We start from the raw sequence: 26,095 nt of genomic DNA, 5'->3' as shown, positions 1-26,095 counted from the left end.
GCACAGAAAGGCAGAGACGGGATTCCCCCGCTTTTTCGGCCTGGCGACAGGAGCCCCAGCTCCAGAAAAAGTCCAGCCCTATGGCCAGGATTTAATGGGAAAAAAGCAGATGGTGATGGAGCCAGGGTGGGTGGGGGTGGAGGAGTGGGGGTGGGGTGGCCATAAGATCATGCAAGATGACATGGGGTCAGGCCCTGACGTCATCATGCTGGGATGCAATTTCACAGGCGACGGACAGCAGGTCACATGGGGGCCTGGCTTGTGTTTTGAAAATTAGCAATTTAAAAAAGGTAATTTTAGATGATTAAGGAGGCAATTGAAACAGATTCTATGGGCTGCTCTGAATTTTGAGTAATGCATAGGTGTTACAGGGAATCAGAGACTTGGCAGAGTGACAGCTGTTGGTGTTGCTGCACTTGGCAACAGTGCAGTGAGGCATTACATTTTCTTTGTAAGGAAGGAGTAGGGCAACCATTTATTAAGAGTCAAAGCCCCCATAAGGAGTTATTCCTCCTGTCAGGGGGCTCACTGGAACAGGGCCTGAGAGGGGGTGGGCTGGGTTGCATTTCAGCACCCACTGAAAGGGTGCTCCCATTATAGCAGCAGGGCGCAGGTGGCATGGGCATCATGCAGACTGATGGAGGCCCTTGGCTGAAGGGGTCTGCTTTCTGGCTGAAGAGGGTGGCCGCTGGTTGCAGGCTTCCTGGTGACCACAGTTTGTTGCAGGGCTTGTGTGCCTTTAAACATGCCCCAGCACTTCCTTCCATGTCAGCTGATGATGCAGCCGCCATCTCGAGGCTTGCCTCCTGCTGCTGAGTGGTTGGCCACTTAACCTGCCGGCCGTTAATTGGCTGGCTAGCGCATGATTCCAATGGGAACGGGAGTTGGAGCGGGAGGGCCTTTGCCACCCGCTTCCAGTTCCACCTTCCCTTTCCCGCCGAGTCCCGTGAAATCCTGATCGCTGTGTCTTTTAGTCAGCCTACAGTTAAAACGGCGTGTGCATCATGGTGATGTCATTAGGACAGACTCTGCCATTTAAATTAGACTTCCACTCCTTGCATCAGGTAGTTTTCCTGGGCCTAATTTCAGATAAGGCAAGATGGTGGAGGAAGGGCAAGAGCACATTGGAGAAAGTGGCACAAATCTCCAGTCTTAATTCCACTTGGGCGGGAGGGGGACGTTGGGGGGTTTAAAATGCCCCCTTTAGAGTGACTGGTTCTCTGAAGTGCTTTCTGTGTGAAAACATCTAACAACCTCACTGAAGCTGGCTTGAAACCAACAGCTGTGTGTGAGTAATAGAACAGTTGCATTCAACAACTGTGTGGTGCAGTACATTTGGTTACTGACATCTGAACATAACAAAATACACTATTAACTCTGTCATCCTCTTAACATTTTTTTACTGGTGAGATAATGCACAGCAGCAAGTGAAAAGAAGGAGATATTAGAAAGCAAATTAATCTGTTTCGATATACTCATTTGGAATCAATCCTAATTAAATTTAAAATTGGTATAAATTAGATTCAGTGAGTGACAATATTGACAGAAGCACCATAATTAGAACAGAAGAAGCCAATTTATTTTTTTCTTCTGACATTAGAAGATCACTGCTTCTTCTTGAAGACCTGCAGGGAGAACATAGCCCAATTTTTTTTAATTTTTCAGTATTTCCGGATTTTTGAGGCCACTTCTGACCAGGTATCACATCGTCAATGATTCCAACATTAGTGCAGTTAATTTAAAAGCTTGAAGTAATGGCTGATCTGTTCTTGCTTTTGCCATCTGCCCATATTAAGTTAATTTTTTTAGGGCCTGCCCGGTAGTACTGCTTCATATTTTTTTTTTCAAAACTAACCACATCATGGAATGTAGAACATGATTAGACATGAACACAGAAATAGTCCAAGATGTAATCTGGAAATTTCAGCCATATTTGAAAATTGATATAATTGTTCAAGAATTTTTCACCATTTGCACTAAAACTTATGTAATGGCTTTACATATTTATGGTGCAATAACAACAGCAAATTGTAGCCAGACACTTCCCTCCAGAGGAATACAAAAAGGTACTTGATTCTAAATCCTATTCCTGTGACGTTCTACTTCAATGGTTCTCAAACTTTTTTGGTTGAAGGATATCTTTGCAAATGGATTAGCAATTATAGACTTCCATCTAAATTATAACACTATATGATACTCATAATGCCAACGTACTGCACGTAAAGGTCAGAAGATTGGACAGAATATAAAAAACAGCAAAGAATGACTAAAAGATTGATACGGAAGGTAAAATTAGAGTACGAGAGAAAGTTAGCTAGAAATATAAAGACAGATAGTAAGAGTTTCTATAGATATTTTAAAAAGAAAAGAGTTAAAGTGAGCGTTGGTCCTATAGAAAGTGAGTCTGGTGAATTAATATGGATAATAAGGAGATGGTAGATGAATTGATCAGATGTTTTGCATTGATCTTCACTATTGAGGATATAAGTAACATCCCAGTATTAGCTGTAAGTCAGGAAATGTAAGGGAGGGAGGAACTCAAGAAAATTACAATCACCAGGGAAGTGGTACTGAACAAATTGTTGGAGCTGCAGGCTGACAAGTCCCCGGGTCCTTATTGGCTTCATCCTAGGGTGTTAAAAGAAGTGGCCAGTGAGATAGTTGATGCGTTAGTTTTACTTTTCCAAAATTCCCTAGATTCGGGGAAGGTTCTGTTAGATTGGAAAATAGCGAATATTCAAAAAGGGAGGGAAACAGAAAGCAGGAAACTACATGCCAGTTAGCTTAACATCAGTCATAGGGAAAATGTTAGAAGCTATTATTAAAGACATTATAGCAGGGCATTTAGAAAAATTCAAGGTAATCAGGCAGAGTCAACATGGTTTTGTGAAAGGGAAATCATGTTTAACCTATTTATTGGAGTTCTTTGAGGGAGTTGCATGTGCTGTGGATAAAGGGGAACTGGTGGATATATTGTACTTGGATTTCCAGAAGGCATTTGATAAGGTGCTACCTCAAAGTTTATTACAGAAAATAAAAGCTCATGATGTAGGGGGTAACATATTGGCATGGATAGAAGATTGGCTAGCTAACAGGAATCAGAGAGTAGGCATAAATGGGTCATTCACTGGTTGGCAAGATGCAATGGGTGGTGTGCCACAGGGATCTGTGCTGGGGCCTCAACTTTTTACAGTTAATATAAATGACTTAGATGAAGGGACTGAAGGTACGGTTGCTAAATTTGCTGATGACTCAAAGGTAGGTAGGAAAATAACTTGTGAAAAGGACATAAGGAGGCTACAAAGTGATATGGATAGGTTAAATGAGAGAACAAAGACCTGGCAAATGGAGTATAATGTGGGAAAGATTGAAATTGTCCATTTTGGCAGGAAGAATTTTTAAAAAGTATATTATCTAAATGGTGAGAGATTGCAGAGCTCTGAGATGCAGAGGGATCTGGGTGTTCTAGTGCATGAATTGCAAAAGGTTAGTATGCAGGCACAGCACGTAATTAGGAAAGCTAATAGAATGTTATTGTTTATCGCAAGGGGAATTGAATACAAAAGTAGGGAGGTTATGCTTCAGCTATACAGTGCATTGGTGAGACCACATCTGGAGTACTGTGTACAGTATTGGTCTCCTTATTTAAGGAAGGATGTAAATGTGTTGGAGGCAGTACAGAGAAGGTTTACTAGATTAATACCTGGAATGGGCGGGCTGTCTTACGAGGAAAGATTGGACAGGCTAAGCTTGTATCTATTGGAATTTAGAAGAGTAAGAGGTCGACTTGATTGAAACATATAAGATCTTGAGGGGTCTTGACAGAGTGGATGTGGAAAGGATGATTCCCCTTGTGGGAGAATCTAGAACTAGGGGATCACTGTTTAAAAATAAGCCGTCGTTCACTTAAGACAGAGATGAGGAGAAATATTTTCTCTCAGAGGGTCGTGAGTCTTTGGAATTCTCTTCCTCAAAAGGCAGTGGAAGCAGAATCTTTGAATATTTTTAAGGCAGAGGTAGATAGATTCTTGATAAGCAAGGGGGTGGAAGGTTATCAGGGGTAGGTGGAAATGTGGAGTAATCAGTTCAGCCATGAACTTATTGAATGGCAGAGAAGGCTCGAAGGGCTGCGTGACCTATTCCTGCTCCTAATTCGTATCTCCGTATGAGTGTTTTAATAACGCTTTTAATAGAAGTATTTACTTACAGATATCAGTGAAATGGGTATTCCAGCTTCACACTGCAGAATCTATCATTGCCAGGAGCATGGAGAGAGCACTAAGGGAGCAGGGGGAGCACAGGAGCACTGAGCACATATAGCACAGAGAGAGCAGGAGCATAGGGGGACCACAGCAGAGAGAAGCAAAACCTGGAGCAAGTAATGGGGACAGAATTTCTAGCCCCCTATGGGGGCAAGCACTGGGCGGGTGGGCATGTAATTTTCCGCCACTGGCTGGTGTGTCAGTTTGCCAACACCATCTTGCCCCTGTCACATTTTCCAGGAGGCAGGATTGCGGAAGGTGGGAAGGTGGGATGGCAGTGGAGTGGGGTGGGGGGATTGATTGGTGGAATTTCTACCCGCTCTCAAGCGACGGGTAGCCAATTGAACTACTGGCCACTTAAGGCCTATTGTCAGAGGCCAACTGGAATTTTCCAATCGGCCTCCGGGCCCCTGGAGTTGTTAGGGAACAGCCCAGCTGCCTGGAGGCACCTTCCAGTGGCAGACTGGAGGACCAGTGCTCCAGGCAGGCTCTGAGGACCCCTCGCCTACTTGGCTTCAGCTGCAGGCCGCCCTGTGGAGCAGTGCCCGCACAATAGTACTGCTGATTCTGCTTTTTATTTTAAAATGTTGGACAGAGGGCACTCCCTCTTGCTACTTTGTGGGAACACTTCTCTCCTGGCCCACACTTCTACAAGCAGCATCTCCAGGTTGCTATCAGAAAATCTGGCAACCTTACCCTTCTTTGCAGCCATTATCTAGAAGCCAAAAGTGGGATCCAAACTTGAATCATGATTAACCATTTGTAATCATTTAATATTTCTGCATTAAATTTTCAAATGGAATTGCATGTTTCAAGTAAAGGAGCTCATGAGACTGAAGAGTGGTCCTGAGAATTATTTTTAATATAGTTTTAAACAGTTTTGGATAAAAAAATATTGGTTTGAATCTCAGCATACTGAAAATTCGGATGTCAAAACTTAAGCTGGACAAAAGTTACATTTGGCTTAACATGGTCTGACTAATCAAATGAAAATGGCCTTAATCTACACTTATCCCAAAAATTGTTAAAATGTGAACAAAACAGTTTATGTCATTAAAGTAGGACTTAGCCACAGTTAGTTGCTGTCTGTGACAAATTGATGATATTGGATCCCACAACCATTGGGAAAGACACAGTTGATTTAAAATTCTGGGATCCATTCCCAAAAAACAGATCAATCTCTTTAACCAACACTTCAAGCATGGCATCATTAAGGCAAGTTAGGCAATTATGGAAAAAAATAACAGCTGCTGCTAAAACAGCCTGGACTATTGAGCTACGCCTTGTACAAAGAGTTGGGCTGATGTAAAACAATTCACCACAATGCCTATAAAACTTTTCTGAATAAATACTAGGGAGAGTACTGTCATTCTCTGTACTTAGTGCAATACTCACATCATTGAGTCTAACCAACAGAATTGAGTTAGGCATGAGCCTGGGAATAATAGAATTTTAGTATAATTGGATCGATTCTGATAGCTTTAGGTGTTTAAAGAAGTAAAGAGATAAAGCTCAGTGCTGGATACAACATTAATGTTAAGCGACACATTACTACACACCATTCTATAATAACAGGAATGCACTGACCAAATAGCAGTGAGCAAGAGACATATATAGACATAGAGGCAAAGAAAGTTTAAGCCGAGCTGGGTCCTGTTTGGAAATGCTCCAAACAGCCTAGAGATTTATTTAGGGTTTGAAATGTTGGTCAGTAACAGATCATTAGCTGCAGCTACCAAAAGTGCTATTAGTCTCTTTTTAGCAGGAATATGTAAGGGTTGTTGAGCATAAAACAAGTGAACAGTACCTGATGAGCTGCTTCTGAATACTTATTCTCTTGCTTGTCCAGATTCCTATCCTCTATACAAAATAAGCAGGCATTCTGGCTATTGCCATCATCATAAATACCTTAATTTTTAAACCATTGCTCACACACAATTATGAAAGCAAATACACAAGTCAATTTTTATACAAAATAATATTGCACTTATTTCAGTGATGTATATCACAATTTTGATCAGTAAATTTTATTAATTTAATTTTTAAAAAATGTGAGGTGTGCATAAACTAACAATACAGTGATCATCAATGAATCCTCCACCATCAACATCCTGAGGGTTACCACTGACCAGAAACTGAACTGCATTCGTCATATTAATACTGTGGCTACAAGAGCAGGTCAGAGGCAAGGAATTCTGTGGTGAGTAACTCACCTCCTGACTCCCCAGTGCCTGTCCACCATCTACAAGGCACAAGTCAGGAGTGTGATGGAATACTCTCCACTTGTCTGGATGGGTGCAGCTCCAACAACACTCAAGAAGCACGACACCATCCAGGACAAAGCAGCCCGCTTGATTGGTATCCCATCCACCATCTCAAACAAACAGTCACTCCCTCCACGACTGCCGCACAGTGTGTACCATATACAAGATGCACTGCAGCAACTCGCAAAGCCTCCTTTGAGAGCACCTTTCAAACCCGCATCCTCTACCACCCAGAATGTGGTAGCAGATGCATGGGAACACCACCACCTGCAATTTCCCCTTCAAGCCACACACTATCCTAGCTTGGAGCTATGTCACCATTCCTTCACTGTCGCTGGGTCAAAAACCTGGAATTCCCTCCCTAACGGCACTGTGGGTGTACCACATGGACTGCAGCTGTTGAAGGCAGTGGTTCACCATCATTTTCGCAAAGGCAATTAGGGATGGACAACAACTGCTGGCCTTGCCAGTGGCAACCACATCCCGTGAAAAAATTTTTAAAAAATCAATTCTTCATTTATTCGCTCTTTGCAGTGCCAGCAAATCCTATAAACACTTTCAGAAACTATTTTCTGAATTAATAGGGGACCATTAGGAGCTGAATTTCTCAATGAACCTAAAACATCTCCCAACACTTGGCAGAATATTGTGCCTCTCAGCAAATTATTGGGATCGAATTTAACTGCAAGGGGGTTTCAGTTGTGCAGACTGACTGCAAAACATACTCTTTAATTGAAGCTTGAGGCCTGTGATAGTTGAACTCTTGGGCCTCATCCACATGCTGCCAGTCAGCTACCTGCCCGAAACAGAACAATACAGCTAATTAATGAGCAGGAGAGGAAGTTTGCATTGCTGGTAGCTGCCAGCTGGCATTAAAGTGAAGGTTCACCAAAGGCAGGGGAGACCGATTTTCTTTGTAAGGCCCAGAGGAGCACTCTTCCTCATTCTGGCCCCACGAAGAAAAGTTTTGGACTTAGCTTTGGCAGTCTCCAGATGAAGACTTACATCAGCCTGGCAGGAGAGCCATGGTGCTTTGCCTGATTTTGCCTTAACTATAACTATAAGGCGGCACAGTGGCGCAGTGGTTAGCACCGCAGCCTCACAGCTCCCGAGACCCAGGTTCGATTCTGGGTACTGCCTGTGTGGAGTTTGCAAGTTCTCCCTGTGTCTGCGTGGGTTTTCTCCGGGTGCTCCAGTTTCCTCCCACATCCAAAGACTTGCAGGTGATAGGTAAATTGGCTGTTATAAATTGCCCCTAGTGTAGGTAGGAAATATGGGATTACTGTAGGGTTAGTATAAATGGGTGGTTGTTGGTCGGCACAGACTCAGTGGGCCAAAGGGCCTGTTTCAGTGCTGTATCTCTAAATAAAAAAATAAATAATGCATTTGGGAGTCTCATTGATGTAATAAGACCATGATCAACACAAATTCATGATTTTTCCTGCAGACCCTGCAGGTTAACATCCAAAATGCCAAAATGGGGTCTGGATCTTAGCTGGCATATAACTGGATTGTTTTAATTATGCACCTTCACTGTTTATGCCAGGCAGAAAAAATTAAAAATTAACCCCATGAAAAAGAAACTTTTAATGAAGAAAAGCTACCATTAATAAAACAAAGCAAAATAAATCACGTACCAGCAATACCAAAGGGAACTACTACAACATTTCGGGCTGAATATTACCAGCCTCTTGATGCCGCGGGTTGCGGCATGGGGGCGGGTAAAATGCTGTGGGGGGAGGCTCGCCTTGACCCGTGACGTCGAGAAGGGCCCACCGCATATTACCGGCAGCAGCGGGACCTCGGTGCAGCACCCCGCCGCATGGCGGCAGCACCACAATCAACATATGGTAATGATTACTTACCTATGATGATTATGTAGCCCGCCGCCTCTCCACCGACGCTGCCGGATTTTTAGTTGAATGGGCAGTCATCACATGTCCCGTTCACGATCTGAAGCAGAAGCTGTCGCCAGTGAAGATAAGTTGTGTTATTCAGGGGGTCTCACTCTGCATTCTGGAAGGGAGGAGGGAGGGAGGATACACAGGGGTCTCACTTTGCATTCCGGAAGGGATGGGGGGGGGTGATATGCAGGGGTCTCACTCTGCATTCTGAAAGGGAGGGGGTCTGGGATTACTGGAGGGAAAGCTGTGCTGGGATGAAAGGAGGTACCGTATACCATCCCTTGGTTAACAGTGTACGCTATGTGTTTGTGAGAGGGCAATGGCACACTCGGCACCCTGTGTGTGGGGAGGGTGCCAGAAAGGGCAGGAGCATTAAGGTTTTATGGATGGTGGGGGCAATCGATTCAGCTGATAGGATCTTGATGTGGTCATGCTGTGCCACGCTGAGTGTTGGCCAAGATGGACAATGCCATGGCACGTCACATAGTTGATCCAGGAAAGCAGCTGATGTACCTGTTAACACCAATACCTGCCCTGTTAGGAACCTTCGACTGCATGCAGGGTTCAACTTTATTTATCACATAGAAATAGGTATGGTTCATTCTACATTGTGTGATCCTCTGCACGTAAGGATTGGTATGCACCAGAGGCAATATCAACAGGCAGGTGCAATCGATGTAGAGGCCCCCGGTCATGAGCAGCAGCCCCCAAGGGGAGCCCGCCATTACGGTTGCCGTGCATCTACAGGCCCCACATGACATGCCATCGGATGTCAGAGCACCAGTGTCAGAGGAGACTGCGCATATAGAGAGGGTGGTGACATGTCTCTGTGTGCTGCTCAAGGATGACCTGCAGCCCATGGGCTCCGGTGGACATCCCATGTTCCTCATAGTGCAGCAGTTCTCAAGCCTGACGCCTCTGAAGCCTTTTAGGGGCCCACCAGAGACCTTAGTGGGGTCACACAGTCAGCAGTGCACCGCTGCATCAGGGCTGTCACCAATGCCCTGCACCGGAGGGCTAGTGAGGATGTCCGCTTCAGGACGGACTCTCACAGCCAGGCCCAGAGGGCCATTGGTTCTGGCACCATTGCCGGAGAACCATAGGTTGTAATGTTCATAGACTGCACTCACGTGGCCATCAGGCCTACCGCCAGGCTACCACTTGCAGACGTGACCATTGAGCCCTCTCAGTCTGGGTGAAGCTGGTATGTGAACACCGCAGATGCTTGCAGCAAATGTGTGACCACTTCTCAGGCAGCTGCCATGACACCTGGATCTTGCGCCAGGCCCAGCTGCCACCGCTTTTCACTGAACTGGCTCAGATGGAGGGGTGGCTTCTCGGAGATAAGGGCTATCCTTTGCATGACATGGCTCCTGACACCAGTGAGAGACTCCACCACTGCTGCAGAGGAGAGATACAATGCCAGCCACTGAGCTACATGAGACACCATTGAACAGGAGATCGGCATGCTGAAAGAGCACCTCCAATGCCTGGATGGATAGGGTGTGGCCTGTACTACAGTCCGAAAAGGCCAGCTCCTTTCTTTGCTGCTCTGCACAACTACGCACCCAATAGGGGCCAGGCCTGGCATGATGAGGAGAGACATTAACAGGATTCCTCCTCGGACTATGAGGACGCTGAGAACCTAAAACATAAAAGACGCATCGGAGGGCAGATGGCACCTAGGCTCTCCACGCAGGGCTAGCAGTGTGCTAGGGACATATGGAAGTAGCTTATCAGACAAAGGCTGTCTGCTCCATAGAAACCGACATGAGCTCTGCAAGCCACACATCACCCTTGCTCTTCTGCTGTGCACCAGTCCACATCTGTAGCATCCCTGTGTAAACCATTACAGGCAGCAGCTGACTGAGCCAATGTCCATGTCACTGAGTCCGTGGAGACGGTCATGAGTAATGGTGGCATGGCAATGATGTTATTGCATACGTTGGCTCTCCTGAAGGACCAAAGGTGCCAAGGGATGTGACATTGGCGCTACATGCTGGCACATATCATTCACACAGAGAAAAGGACACACATGTTAGTGAGGAACATTTAGTGAAAGACATATTTACATTGCTGTAACACCCGTGCATTCCCATTTGTGTCGGTGTGTTCTCTGTAAATTTCTGTAATGCCTTTTATGGTCTATTTAAGTCTCACGTCCTGGAATGTGCAAAATTAAGATTGTTCACCCAGGTGCAGCACGCCTACAAGAAGGAATGTTACACTTGAGTGGGAGAAGAGAATCGTAACTTCACGGGATGCTGGGACAAAGCAGGGTAAGTATGTGGCAGAAAAGTGGAAAGTGCTGGGGTAACTCAGCAGGTCAGGCAGAATCTGTGGAGAGAGAAACAGAGGTCTGTGAACTTGGACAAGTAGTTACTGTACACTGCTTGCTACAATTCTATTCTGTCAAGTTCAAAGGGTGCCACAATAAAATTCAGCCCTTAGTGTGTAATGTACACTTATGTATAATTCATCCCCACATTTTTTAATTGGCAGTCTAGGAAAAAAATTCTGCAGCTGTGTGTAAAACATATCTTTGAGAATGAAAAATCTGTTGGCAGAATAGAGTATTTGCAAGCAGTGTATTGTAACTATTTAACACATCAGCTATCAAGTCTCAAACCCTTTAGACTCTTCATTTTCTCTGCTCATTTTGCTTCATTCTTCTTTCTGTTTTTATGTGGCTGTCTTTCCCCCCTTCCCTTTCTGTGTCCATCTCTTCTCTTTCTAAATCTTTTTATCTTTTTCTATTCACTCTGGCTTTTCATTGTTTGCACAAGTCTGGCTGCAAAGAATATGGACCAAACATAGGGGAGGAGAACTTCTATGCTGACATTGAAAGCATTATAATAGTCATCATATCGTTGTTTCTGAAATTCACCATAATGTTTAGAAATTTCTCTGGTATATAACTCATTCCCTCAGACTGGACTGAAATAAAAAGAGAAGGAAAGAACAGCTTAAACACTGGATTTGGCAGTAATTGACAGTCTAATGTACGGTTGAATATTGGACAACAATTGCATTATTACCAAAAGAGGAGATCCTCATAGTTTTCAAACTGCATCATCTACTATGCTCAGTTCTTTCCGTAGCATTTTACCAATTGAAGAAACAGCTCAGGTTCTTTCCAATAATAGCATTTTCTGATCGTTAAGATGGTTTGCATACAAACATAGAAGATAATGTGATGATATTTGTGCTCAATAAATGTCAATTGGTCTAGTTAGCAATACAACAATAGAGAGAGAGAGATACAGCGCCAAAACAGGCCCTTTGGCCCACTGAGTCTGTGCTGTCCGTCAACCACCCATTTCGACTAATCCTATATTAATCCCATTTTTCTTTCACACATCCCCACCTTCCCTCAATTCTCCTACCACCTACCTACACTAGGGGCAATTTTTACAATGGCCAATTTACCTATTAACCTGCAAGTCTTTGGCATGTGGGAGGAAACCAGAGCACCCGGAGGAAACCCACACAGTCACAGGGAGAACTTGCAAACTCCGCACAAACAGTACCTAGAACTGAACCCGGGACACTGGAGCTGTGAGGCTGCGGTGCTAACCATTGCACCACAATGCTGCCCTCCACTGCACCACTGTGCCGCTTGCAGACAGGAAAATGGATGTGACTCAAGTATGAGATTAGTATATTTATGTGGGCATGCATATGAACTAAAAGGTAACCAAAGGCCTCCTTCTATATCCTTTTTGTAATATGGAGACCAGAACTGTGCACAATACTCAACACTGGTCTAGCTAACGTTCTATACAAATTTAACATGACATGTTAACATAGCAGTAGTTGGGGAGAACCCCAGTGGAAATTCCAGTTGCTTTTATTCGAGATGCTAAAGTTGCATTATTCTAAGCATACATTACTAGAGATTTCTAAACATATAAAATTGCAGAATTTCTACAATTTAAATAAAAAGTCATTTGAATGATGAGAGTCAGTTGCCATTAAACACGCATATTCCATAAATATCACCAGCCAGCCAACTAGCCAATCTTTCATTCAAATTAGGGAGGCTCCATTGTTCATAATCAGCAATATCTGTTTGGTGTGTTACATCTCAAGATTTTAATTTCTAAATTTATACCATTACAGCAGGTGAAATGAAAATAGAAAGTCAAAGCTGAACCAGACAATAAGTAAAAGAAAGGAAGAGTATTAGAATATTACTTTCATGTCTAATTGTGAACATGTACAATGAGCATGCCATGTGCCAGCTAAATAAAATTAGTTGACCGATTGCTGTCATTGATCTCAGACAAAGGAAACCATCTGGAATATACAATAGGCTCCTTAGCACATACAGAATGAAAAAAAACTTTCCTTTAATCTCAAACTGATTCTAACTGAAGCAACACGTAGAGGGTACATTTCCACAGGGATCTGTCAGAACTTAGGTGGAAGACCCATGGAAACTCCAGAGAAATTGTCATAAAGTTATACAGCACAGAAACAGGCCCTTCGACCTATTGTGACTGTGCTGGCCATCAAGCACCTAATTATTTTAATCCCATTTTCCAGCAGTTGGCCCATAGCCTTGTATGCCATCTAAATACTTCTTAAATGTTGTGAGGGTTCCTGCCTCTACCACCTCTTCAGGCAGTGCATTCCAGATTCCAACCCCCCTCTGGATGAAATTTCTTTTCCTCAAATGGCGTCTAAACCTCGTGTCCCTTATCTTATATCTATGCCCCCTGGTTATTGACCCCTCCGCTAAGGGAAAATGTTTCTTCTTATCTACCCCATCAGTGCCCCTCATAATTTTGTATACCTCAATCAGGTTCCCCCTCAGCCTTCTCTGCTCTAAGGAAAACAATCCTCACCTATCCGGTCTCTGTTAATAGCTGAAATGCTCCAACCCAGGCAACATCCTGGTGAATCTCCTCTGCACCCTCTCCAGTGCAATCACATCCTTCCTATAGTGTGGTGTCCAGAATGGTACACAGTACTCCAGCTGTGGCCTAATTAGCGTTTTATACAGCTCCATCATAACCTCCATGCTCTTATATTCTATGCCTCAGATAATAAAGGCAAGTATCCCATATGCCTTCCTAACCACCTTATCTACCTGTGCTGCTGCCTTCAGTGGTCTATGGACAAGTACACCAAGGTCCCTCTGACCTTCTGTACTTCCTAGGGTCTTACCATCCATTGTATATTCCCTTGCCTTGTTAGTCCTCCCAAAATGCATCACCTCACACTTCTCAGGATTAAATTCCATTTGCCACTGTTCTGCCCATTTTACCAGCCCATCTATATCGTCCTGTAATTGAAGGCTTTCCTCCTCACTATTTATGACACCACCAATGTTCGTGTCATCTGCGAACTTACTGATTATACCTCCTATATTCACGTCTAAATCATTAATGTACACTGCAAACAGCAAGGGTCCCAGCACAGATCTCTGCGGTACACCACTGGTCACAGGCTTCCACTCGCAAAAACAACCCTTGACCATCACCCTCTGCCTCCTGCCACTAAGCCAATTTTGGATCCAATTTGCCAACTTGCCCTGGATCCCATTGGCTCTTACTTTCTTAACCAATCGCCCATGCGGGACCTTATCAAAAGCCTTATTGAAGTCCATGTAGACTACATCAACTGCTTTACCCTCATCTACACATCTAGTCAGCTCCTCGAAAAAGTCAATCAAGTTTGTTAAACACAATCTCCCCCTGACAAAGCCTTGACTATCCCTGATTAATATCCAAACCTTTTCTGCAGAATTTGTAGTCTTCTGCCAATCGAGACAACGCCCCTGGAAATTCAACCCTTAGGGGGCAAATTGAATAAGGCCTGTTTTCAAGTGCGAGGATTGCAATGCTTGATTCCCCTGTGTCCAGTCCCATTGAGGCAGGTGGAGGCAAATTTTGTGCTGCCTCCTCATCTAAATGATTTCAGTGTACAGTCCAGAGCACAACACTCTTCTGACTGGCGGCACGCTCAATAGGAGGCCAAGCAGCTTACACGATTATTGTGACGCACAGCTAGCCTGGACCTCTTAAAAGAGCACTGTACTCATGCAAGAGGAGCTGCTAGAACTGTCCCTGGATCGCCTGGCTGGAAGGAATTGTTGTTGTATAAACTGTTATGGAATGGTTTTAATTGATGGCTTTTTGTTCAGGATTTTGACCAAGAGAACAGTGTGATAGTATGTAGCAAATTCAATTCAATTCAATTTCAATTTCTGCTAAAAATTTGTCTCTGGCTCACAGTTCCAAGAGAGACATCCAAAAAGGATAGCACTTTCAACTACAGCAGTATAGAGGAGATTCATGACTGTGGGATCTACTCAAAAAGGATTTTAACTTTGAGATAGTATAATTGTGTATATCCCTTGGTCGTCACATGGCTACACTGTTGCCCCTTGTTCAACTTATCATCTACTTTGATACCTCTGTACTTATAGCTGATGACTATTTCAATGTCCACATCATCAATATTCACAGGAACAATATCATTAACTGTTTTTTTCTCTAAAATCTGTAACTAGTTCTTTCACCTTTTTGTTCAATTTAAGAGAATTGTCAACGCACCATTTTACAAACCTCTCTGCTAAGTTCCATTCATTTACTTTGTTATTCCTGATGAGCCCCTCAAGTATCGTATCATCAGCATACTTCATACTTCGTTATGTCGTCATGTTCCGATCGATAATCATTTGTGTAGAGGGTGAGAAGCAAAGGCCCTGAGGAGATCCAGAATTCATTAACTTGGGCTCTGAGTAAATCCTGGAGAATAACACCGATTGGGTCCTGTTGTGAAGAAAATTACTGATCCAAAGTAGGAGAGTGGGATTAGCATCCTGCTTTTTCAGTTTCTCAATAAGCTTGAATGGCTGCATGGTATGAAAAGCTGAAGTGAAGAGAAGTCAACAGGGTGGTACCAGCATAATTGCCTAATCTGCCCATGTGCTGTTGGATTAAATGGACCAAGGTCAGAACAGCATCGTCCACTGACATATGAGGTTGATAAGCAAACTGTAACGGATCGATAAGTGGAACAAGAGGATCTAAAAGACCCTTTGACAAAATGTGCTTGAAACACTTCATAACTATCGATAAGAGCAACTAGTCAGTAATCATTTAGCACAACAGGCCGCAACTTCTTAGCAACCGGAACGCTGATGGCTGATTTCCAACAACAAGGGACAGAATGCATGCCAGACAATTTCTGAATGACCATAATAAATGAAACTGCCACATTCCTTAAGAATTTTTCCACTGATCTGATCTGGGCCACATATTTCTGTGGATTCACTCATTTGAATTGCTTCTCTATCTCCCATTTAGAGATGATAACACAATATCCTTCTAATTCATGAAGTGAAGCCTGCTGCAAAATCACATGTTCCTCAAATTCATCATTTTCAAACCAGCTAAAAAATCCATTCAATTCATTCGCAACATCGAGGGTGATCTGTAGACAAATGGATTGAAATGTGGGGAAATATGGAGCAACTGTGATATGAGGATGAGATCTCAGGGGAACCGGAGTCTGAGGAAACATTTACAGCTAGAGCAAAGGGATTCCTGATGTCTCCTCCTCTTCGCTCTGTGCACAGCTTCCACTCTGCTGCCTATGCTCCTTTTCCAAATCATGCTGCAGCTGAAGAGGGACGCCACCTATAACCCCTATTATTGAAGCAAGCTTTCTCCTGACAGCCCAATCGACTCTTCTGATCTTGTTGTGAAAATCCAGCACCATTCCCTTGAAAATCCAACAAGTTTGCAAAACTTCTCCAATAAGACAGAACACAGTACTTCCATTAATTTTACACAAGCGAAAGTAAGTCAAAAAGCACCTCATCTGGAAGTTGGATGGTTAGCCCTTTAAACAACGCTACTGGTGGTTCCCTTGTGCAGCCGAACATGTGTTCAGCGGGGAGTATTTTAGAGAGGGCGTTAACTGGGCCTGCGCAGTTCAAAATGGCAGATCGTTCACTATATCAGCCTTAGAGGCTGTTTGAAGTCAGGATCTGCCCACTCTGCATGCTTGCAGCGTGCACACTCAGTTCCAGCTCCCTGTCAGTCAGGGATTGCTGCTCAGGCTGCACCAGAAGTGGCTGGAAGTGTTCCGGCCGCCATTGCATACTTCCGTAGCTTTGGCACCAGTAGCACTACAGAGCCCAATTTTGTGGTCTCTGAATTGAGCTAATTCCTTTGCTATAGGCTCATCTACAACACATAGCATATTATGTAATTTCTCTGCTACTAGGCTGCTTGACCTACATTCCAAAACTTCTGTAATGCAACTGTGGATTGTTGATGGGAGAATTATAACAGTTTAGCGTAAAGTACAGCCCCACATTATTACTATAAATAAGGCATTGCATTCGTCCCCATTTTTGACAGGATGGTGGTGCGATGAAAATCATTTGGCGAGATCCTTTAAATGGGGTGGGGTGGGGGGGGTGGGTGGTGGGTGGTGGTGAGGGTTGCAGGTATCTGCCAGCAACATGCAAATCGGGACCCTATGATGTCAGTAGGGCCTGGCTGGAATTTGGAGGTACCAGGAGGTACAGCATGCACTATTCACATTCTGCCCATTGCTACTTGATGTTAAGCCGCCTCACCAGCCGTCCTTAAAAGGACTGCTGCAGGTCACTCAAAAAAATTAAGCTTGAGGTTAAAGCTATTATTTTTTGAAAATGGGGTCAAGAGTTGCGTTAATGCTGCTGCTAACCCCACAACTTTCTTCTCCGACCCTCCCCCACCTCTCACTGCTCTATCCTCCACAACTTTCCCTGGAATTGTCTTCCCACCCCCTTAACCTGTCTGCACTGGCTGGACTCCGTGCTGATCTGCTGGATTTTCAGGGCCTTATGATTGGTGAACTGTTTGAAATGTGTGAGCACCTCACAAATGAAAGGATAAATGAGGCCCATCCATGAAAATTGGTCAGGCCTTTCACTGGTGACATTGCTGAAACCAAAAATCAACTTACAGTTTCAAGTATGTAGAGAAGACACAACTTCCAAGTGATAATTCTGGGCATTAGTGAGTTCAGTTTGAATCTGCAGAACACTGACTAAAAACTGTGAGCCAGAGGCAAATTTTTAGCAGCAGGACTGTGCCTTTAGGCAACTCATTTTATATCCTCAACACTCCACAGCCAATGAATTACTTTTGAAGTGTATTCACTGTTGTTTAGTAGGCAACTAGGCAGCTAATTTGCAGATAACAAAACTCCATAAACAACACCTGAATTAAATAACCAGTTAATCTGTGTTGGTGGCATTAGTTAAGAGATTAATATTTGCTGGGACACTAGGAACACTCCTTCATGTGCTTCAAACAGTGCCATGGAATCTCAAATCCTCAAGTGCAGCTTGAACTTACAAATTTATGACTCAGAGGTAAGAGTGCTGTTGGTGAGTCAAACTTCCCTATAGCAGCAAATGTTTGAGATAAATTGCTTCTTATTTAGATTTCATGTAGGCACGGACTTTGACAGTCCCATCTGAATTCATGCAAAACTTGTAAAAATTAATTAATTTAAGAACAGCCCAATGTGCATTGGAAAAACTAATATATATCAAGCTTACATTAAGTTTTAATTGCAAATAAACTGTGTGTGGCACCGTTTAACACTTTTGGCAAATTATAAATTTTTCTGTATTGATGAAATTCAGGGACATCAGTCTTGGGAATGAAACAATTTATTGTTTTGGTAGCCACTGCCAACATCAAGCAATACTGCATCAGTAAAGATGCCTCTACTCTGCATCAATGATGCATGTTGATCATAGGCCCTAATATTCATTGCTGGTCTGTGCGGATTTAAATGACTCGGCCCTGCACAGCAATTGGGCTGCTGCAATTAACAAGGCAGAGAGAAATAAAAATCAGCTCAGGCTGCTAAAATCTGTCTGGTGATTCCTTTTGGGAAGTGAACATATGTGGACAGTATTGGGCACAGCACTGATGCCCACTACAAGTGAATAGTCTGGTGATACCAATTAGATGAAAAATTACCACTGAGGCAAGGTTATGGCCTGTGGAACTGTGCTCCAATAATGATATATGCTTATACTACAGAAGGGAAAAAAACTTTAAAACTCTGAAAAAGGCTCCTGCAAACTTTATGGCCATTATATGGCCTCAGATTGCTAAATTAATGAATTAGTGCTAGGACTGAAGTGGACTATCATGTAGGCCCCCACCTGCCAAGAATGGGGCACATATATTTCGCCACATGGACATTAAATTTTAAAATTGTTGCTGTGAAAAAAAGAAGGCCTATTACAAGGGGTTGCTAAGCCCCTGACTGGAAAGACATTTTTTGCATACTAGCAGACAGTGTTGGAACAGAGAAACCAGTCCCTGCTCCCCAATACACAAAAGAGACCTGGTCAAAGCAGTCGGTCACCGTGACCACCTGCTGGCCAACTAGAGGAGTTTTAAATTGGAGAAACAGTGTTTGAAGACAGAAAGCTGTTTGCTCCTGGACTGGAAAATACCTCTCTCCTGTCTGCTCTCATCTCGCTCTCACCAGCTTCAGGATCCACTGAAGACATATGAACCCCAAGAGAGAAAAGTCTCCTACAGTGAATGAGGTTTAAGAAGAATACTGGGCCCCAACAAAAAGCAATTTCTACCTACAAGCAAGGACTACAGCGAGTTCGAAGTAACCAAAACCGCTCTTCAGAGATTGCCTCAAACCTCTCTACTTTATTTTGTCTACTGCTCTTTTCTGTCTCTATTTGCATGTGCGTAACGCGTATGCATGCTAGTGTGAGGCATGGTGTGTATCCGTAGGCGTTAACTGAATTAGAGTTTGAGTTTAAGTTTTAATAAATTTCACTTTTCTTCTTTAAACCTAAGAAAGCCTGTTTGTGCTCATTTCTTTGCCTTATCATTGGAAAGTGGTGAACAAGGATTCACCAAAGGGGGAGCTAAAAACAGTGTGTTTCCAACAAAACCCTGATACAATAAAACTAGGTAAAGGCTGAGAAAGACCCCGAGCACCTTTCTCACCTGGGTCGTAACAGGACCCAATTGTATTTCAAATAAAATTATAACTGTTAAACTTTCATCCAAATCAGCATGGCTAGACTAACAAACAGATCCCAAGGCCATTCGTACAAATATACAAAACTCCTGTGAAATCCTTTCCCCCAATATTAGATGTACTTCACCCTTCGACATGTAGCAGCTCGACAATCATTCTTCTGCCTCTTTTTTTTTTTGATTTCATCTTTTTGTTCTTTGGCCTCCTTATCTCGAGAGACAATGGGTAAGCGCCTGGAGGTGGTCAGTGGTGTGTGGAGCAGCGCCTGGAGTGGCTATAAAGGCCAATTCTAGAGTGACAGGCTCTTCCACAGGTGCTACAAAAAAATTTGTTTGTCGAGGCTGTTACACAGTTGGCTCTCCCCTTGCGCTTTTGTCTTTTTTCCTGCCAACTGTTAAGTCTCTTCGACTCGCCACACTTTAGCCCCGCCTTTATGGCTGCGCGCCAGCTCTGGCGAACGCTGGCAACTGACTCCCACGACTTGTGATCAATGTCACAGGACTTCACGTCGCGTTTGCAGACGTCTTTAAAGCGGAGACAAGGACGGCTGGTGGGTCTGATACCAGTGGCGGGCTCGCTGTACAATGTGTTTTTGGGGATCCTGCCATCTTCCATGTGGCTCACATGGCCAAGCCATCTCAAGCGCCGCTGACTCAGTATAAGCTGGGGATGTTGGCCGCCTCGAGGACTTCTGTGTTGGAGATACGGTCCTGCCACCTGATGCCAAGTATTCTCCGGAGGAAGTGAAGATGGAATGAATTGAGTCGTCGCTCTTGGCTGACATACGTTGTCCAGGCCTCGCTGCCATAGAGCAAGGTACTGAGGACACAGGCTTGATACATTCGGACTTTTGTGTTCCGTGTCAGTGTGCCATTTTCCCACACTCTTGGCTAGCCTGGACATAGCAGTGGAAGCCTTTCCCATGCGCTTGTTGATTTTCTGTATCTAGAGACAGGTTACTGGTGATAGTTGAGCCTAGGTAGGTGAACTCTTGAACCATCTCCAGAGCGTGGTCGCCAATATTGATGGATGGAGCATTTCTGACGTCCTGCCCCATGATGTTCGTTTTCTTGAGGCTGATGGATAGGCCAAATTTATCACAATTACCCTATATCACTTCTTAGTTTTAAGACCAAGCCACATGACCAATATATTTTTGGAGAGATCTATAATTAAACTACACGGATACTAATCCATCTGAGAGATTTAGGGACATCAATGGTGAAAATTGTAATCATCTGTACATCAGCTGCGCATCACAAATTAAATCAACAATTTCAAATTATTTATTATGCATCAGCACATAAATCCTGTAAGCAACATCAGATACTATCCTCAAACTACTTTGAAACAGGCAACTGGTCATTCATTAACCTACTGATTTTTACTTTATTTGCTATCTGCAGCTTTTTATTCCCTCTTCAGTACTACAATCACTTTTAAAATTCACAAAAATCCTCCACTTTAACTCTCCCATTTCTTTATGGGAACAAGGTGAAACTTGAAACATATCAACTGAAATCAGATGCCAATTGACTCCGTGTCAGTGTAGATTCTTTCAACCAATCAGATTAGACTCTGTGAAAAATGACTTGATTGTCATAAAACAGATTACATTATATATCATTTTTGAGTGCCAACACTCCTGAATATGATGTTGTAATGTGTTATCTCCAGTGGTAAAATTGTCTAATTAGCAAGGAACATGGTGTAAAAATTGAATTTCTGTTCCTTGTTCATATCTTGCATTGTTTTTGTTTGGCTAATGATTTATATCAGCTATTTAGTGATTGTGATTGTGGCTGCAACAATGATGATCATACCAAGGATAATTCCTACTACATATATATTGTATTGAAAAAATACAATATGTTTGTATTTTTAGATCCATTCAAATATTGGAAATCTGGCAGAATTATGTTGTTTATTTGGCCTGTCATTCAGCTACAGTCCAGTTGTCATTGTGTCCATTTACTGGGCACGGGAGACATGTGGGATCATGCGGTGAGGATGGCCATTCATTGGTGGAACCTGCCGTCACTGGGTCAAGCAACATGATCACCATGGATATAAAGCATTCTGTGTTTGCAGCCTCAAGGAGCAGCAGCCTTCCTGTCAAGTAAGTCTCTTCAGAGTTAACAAAATTAAAGATTTTATTTAATTCAAAATGTTTTTGCCTCCCTTAATTTGTGAAACCCAGCACCAACTGCACATTTTTTTCCCCTGCAGCAAAAGCAAAGCAGTTATCAGCCAGCAGGCAGTGTTCCGCCCCACAGTTCGGCGATGCCTCCCTGCAGGTTCTCCTGCAGACCATCAGGGAAAAGCAGGAGGTCCTCTTCTCTGCAGATGGAGTCAGAAGACCCTCCCACCTGACCAAGGCAACCTGGATCTGGTAGCAGAAGAGGTCACGAACTGTGGGGTGAAGTGCAAAACCTGGGTTCAGTGTCGCAAACGGATCAATGACTTAATCAGATCGGCGAGGGTAGGTTGTCTTAGCAAAGCTACTCCATTGTTTTTTTTCCCTGGCTCCATCTCTTTAAGACAGTATACACAAGGCATGCAGTGGAATACATGAGCAGCCTTGGTGCCATACACTAAATGATTGTGCGCCAATTTGACGATAGACATTGTTCATGTGCTTGAATGTGTTATGCGAAAGCCACTCTGAAATTAGAGATGTCAATGCATGTATAGAATAGGCTGGATTTTACCGAGCTCCTGATGTCAAGCTCCGTGGTGAGGTGGGAGGGGCGGAAGATCTTTCTGGCAGAGGAACACCATGGAGCTCGCGCCAGGAGGACCCAGCCCGATCCTTCCATCGGCTCCGTGGCGGCAACCCCGCTGCTGGGCAATGGGACCTCTATTTCAATATGTATATTAATGAGATGAACAATTTTAAATCTACTTTTCTTGAAGCTTCTGGGTCCGCCACGATCTTTGGCCTGGTGGCCGGCACTCCTGCACCTTCAATTCACTGTCTGAGGAAAGCAGGCGTGACACTGGTAGGGGTGGGGGTGGGGGTAGGGGCGGGGAGTTAAGACTTTTACTGCTTTGGGGTGGGGGTATGGGGCCAAATAAGCATCATCACTGTAGGGGATGGCAGGAAGGGGTGAACTTTCAACTTTCTGCAGTCTGTGGGGGGATGGTCAGAATTCAAAGGTACGTGTTTTGTGGGGGGAAAGAGCAAATATTACTGTAATTTTTAATGGCGGGTTGGAAAGGGGCGTTACAATTTTATTTTGCAAATTATTTGGGGGGGGGGGGGTGGGTGACTGCCCTTTAAAAATGGCACCAGAGCCTGCACACAAGCAGTTGATAACATTGCCGGTGACAGACAGCCAGCCCCCTCCACATAATTCGGTGGGGGGTGGTGGGGGGAAGCCGAAAGACCACCCCGGCTATTTAAATGAGCCGCCATGCGAGACATCACGGCAGTTCTTCGGCGTGCAGCCCTTTTTTGAGCTCACCACCGAGTGTGACGGCAGGCTTTTAAATTCCAGCCCAATGTTTGTGATGCATCTTTTAACATGTCATTAAATCTGCACTGTTTCCTGCAGGATAAATGCACCCACTACAAGCATGAGCATGCTTAAATGGGAGGAAGTGTCCCTGACATCAGGGTGCTGATCACGGCTGAGGAGGAGGCACCAGAAATTGGGAGAGAGGAGGGAGACGGGGCGATCGCAGATGGCGAGGCAGGACCCACTCGACATAAGGATGAAGTGTCATCTTGAATGTTGCAGCCATGTGTGCACACAAAGGAAAGTGTGTGAACTCGGGTGCCTCTGTTTCCACTGCAGGTGCCTGCACTTGAGTCCTGGAATGCCGCGAGGCCCAAGAATCCTCCTCCGGGGAGGAAGATGAAGCCAATGCAATGTCACCTGCCTCTTCCACATCTGTCAGTGCAGATACATCCACATGGTCTACATACGAACACTCGGCCCCTCAAGTCTGCTCTGCCCTTCCACATGATCATGGCTGATCTAATTGTAACCTTGACTCCACATTCCTGCCTACCCACCGATAACCTTTCACCCCTTTGCTTATCAAGAATCTATCTACCTCTGCCTTAAAAATATTTGAAGACTCTCCCGCCTTTTGAGGAAGAGAGTTCCAAAGACTCGCGACCCTCTGAGAGTAAAAATTTCTCCTCATATCTGTCTTAACTGTGCAACCCCTTATTTTTAAACAGTGACACCTAGTTCTAGATTCTCCCACAAGGTGAAACATCCTTTCCACATCCACCCTATCAAGATCCCTTAGGATCTTATATGTTTCAATCAAGTCACTTCTTACTCTTCTAAACTCATTCGGATACAAGCCTAGCCTGTCCAACCTTTCCTCCTAAGACAATCCGCCCATTCCAGGTATTAGTCTAGTAAACCTTCTTTGAACTACCTCCAACGCATTTACATCCTTCCTTAAATAAGGAGAACAATACTGTATGGCAATAGTACCGAAGACTTGTGCTCCAGAACTAGCCGCACCCATAGCCAAACTGTTCCAGTATAGCTACACCACTGGCATCTACCCGGCAATGTGGAAAATTGCACAGGTATGTCCTGTGCACAAAAAGCATAACCAATGCAACCCGGCCAATTACCCCCTATCAGTCTACTCCCGAGCATCAGCAAAGTGATGGAAGGGGTCGTTGACAGTATTATTAAGTGGCACTTGCTCAGGAATAACCTACTTACTGATGCTCAGTTTAGGTTCTGCCAGGGCCACTCAGCTCCTGACCTCTTTACAGCCTTGGTCCAAACATGGACAAAAGAGTTGAACTCCAGAGGTGAGGTGAGAGGACTGCCCTTGACATCAAGGCAGCATTTAATGGAGTATGGCATCACGGAGCCCTAGCAAAACTGGAGTCAGGGGGAATCGGGGGGAGAACCCTCCATTGGTTGGAGACATACCTAGCACAAAGGAAGATGGTTGTGGTTGTTGGAGGGCAATCATCTCAGTCCCAGGGCATCACTGCAGGAGTTCCTCAGGGTAGTGTCCTAGGCCCAACCATCTTCAGCTGCTTCATCAATGACCTTCCCTCCATCATAAGGTCAGAAGTGAGGATGTTCGCTGATGACTGCACAATGTTCAGCAGCATTTGCAACTTTTCAAATACTGAAGCAGCCCATGTCCATATGCAGCAAGACCTGGACAACATCCAGTCTTGGGCTGATAAGTGGCGAGTAACATTTGTGCCAGTGCAATGACCATCTCAAACAAGAGAGAATCTAACCATTTCCTTTGACGTTCAATGGCATTACCATCGCTGGATCCCCCACTATTCACATCCTGGGGATTACCGTTGACCAGAAACTGAACTGGACCAACCACATCAATACTGTGGCTACAAGAGCAGGTCAGAGGCTGGAAATTCTGCGGCAAGTAACTCGCCTCCTGTCTCCTCAATGCCTGTCTACCATATACAAGACACAAGTCAGGAGTGTGATGAAATAATCTCCACTGCCTGGATGGGTGCAGCTCCAACAACATTCAAGAAGCTCGACACCATCCAGGACAAAGCTGCTCGCTTGATTGGCACCCTATCCACCACCTTCAACATTCAATCCCTCCACCACCAATGCTCAGTGACAGTCGTGTATACTATATACAAGATGCACTGCAACAGCTCACCAAGGCTCCTTCGACAGCACCTTCCAAACTGACGACCTCTACCACCTGGAAGGACAAGGGCAGCAGATGCATGGGAACAACACCACCTGCAAGTTCCCCTCCAAGTCACAATACATCATGACTTGGAACTATATCGCCGTTCCTTCACTGTCATTGGGCCAAAATCCTGGAAGTCCCGGCCTAACTGCAGTGTTGGTCTACCTACACCACAAGGACTGCAGCAGTTCAAGAAGGCAGCTCACCACCACCTTCTCAAGGTAAATTAGGGATGGGCAATAAATGCAGGCCTATCCAGCGACACCCACATCTTACGAACAAATAAAAAAACTACACTCAGTTCTCCAGATGTGTTCTCACCAATGCCCTATATAACTGAAGCATAACTTTTTCCTACTTTTGTATTCAATTCCCCTTGCAATATATGATAACATTCTATTAGCTTTCCTAATTACTTGCTGTACCTGCATACTAACCTTTTGTGATTCATGCACTAGGACACCCAGTTCATGCTTCAACTTGTTCCGATGTAGGAGTCTTTTCTCTCTTGAGATTTATGTGTCTTCCATGGGTCCGGTGGCTTGGGAGAAGGCGAGAGAGAGAGAGAGGCTTCCTTGCTCCAGCTTCAGTTGCATACTGCCTTCTGAATTCAAACTGTCCTGTGGCTAGTTCAAAAAACCTGGACCAGCTAGTTTAACCAGTCCTGGCTATGTGGATTGTATCATCTTAGCAGGGCCTGGAATGCGCTTCCTTACACCTTCAATGTCTGGTGATCAAAATCCATTTGAGTTAATTGGAGCAGGGAATAGTCCTTTGTCTCCACAAGCAGCATCTCTTAATATGCAAATGTCCTTCCAGCCCAGTGTCAGGTGATCTTCAAACAAGTAATTTCTTCACTTCAGCAACAGTTTGAATTCAATGTTCATATGACAAATTTAATATACCTCATTCTTGGCAGGTGGGAGACTGCATGACACCATGTTGACTCTGCCTG

Source organism: Heterodontus francisci, chromosome 12 (genome assembly GCF_036365525.1).
Source record: "Heterodontus francisci isolate sHetFra1 chromosome 12, sHetFra1.hap1, whole genome shotgun sequence".
Taxonomy (NCBI): domain Eukaryota; kingdom Metazoa; phylum Chordata; class Chondrichthyes; order Heterodontiformes; family Heterodontidae; genus Heterodontus; species Heterodontus francisci.
Note: the sequence above shows the minus strand (reverse complement) of the source record.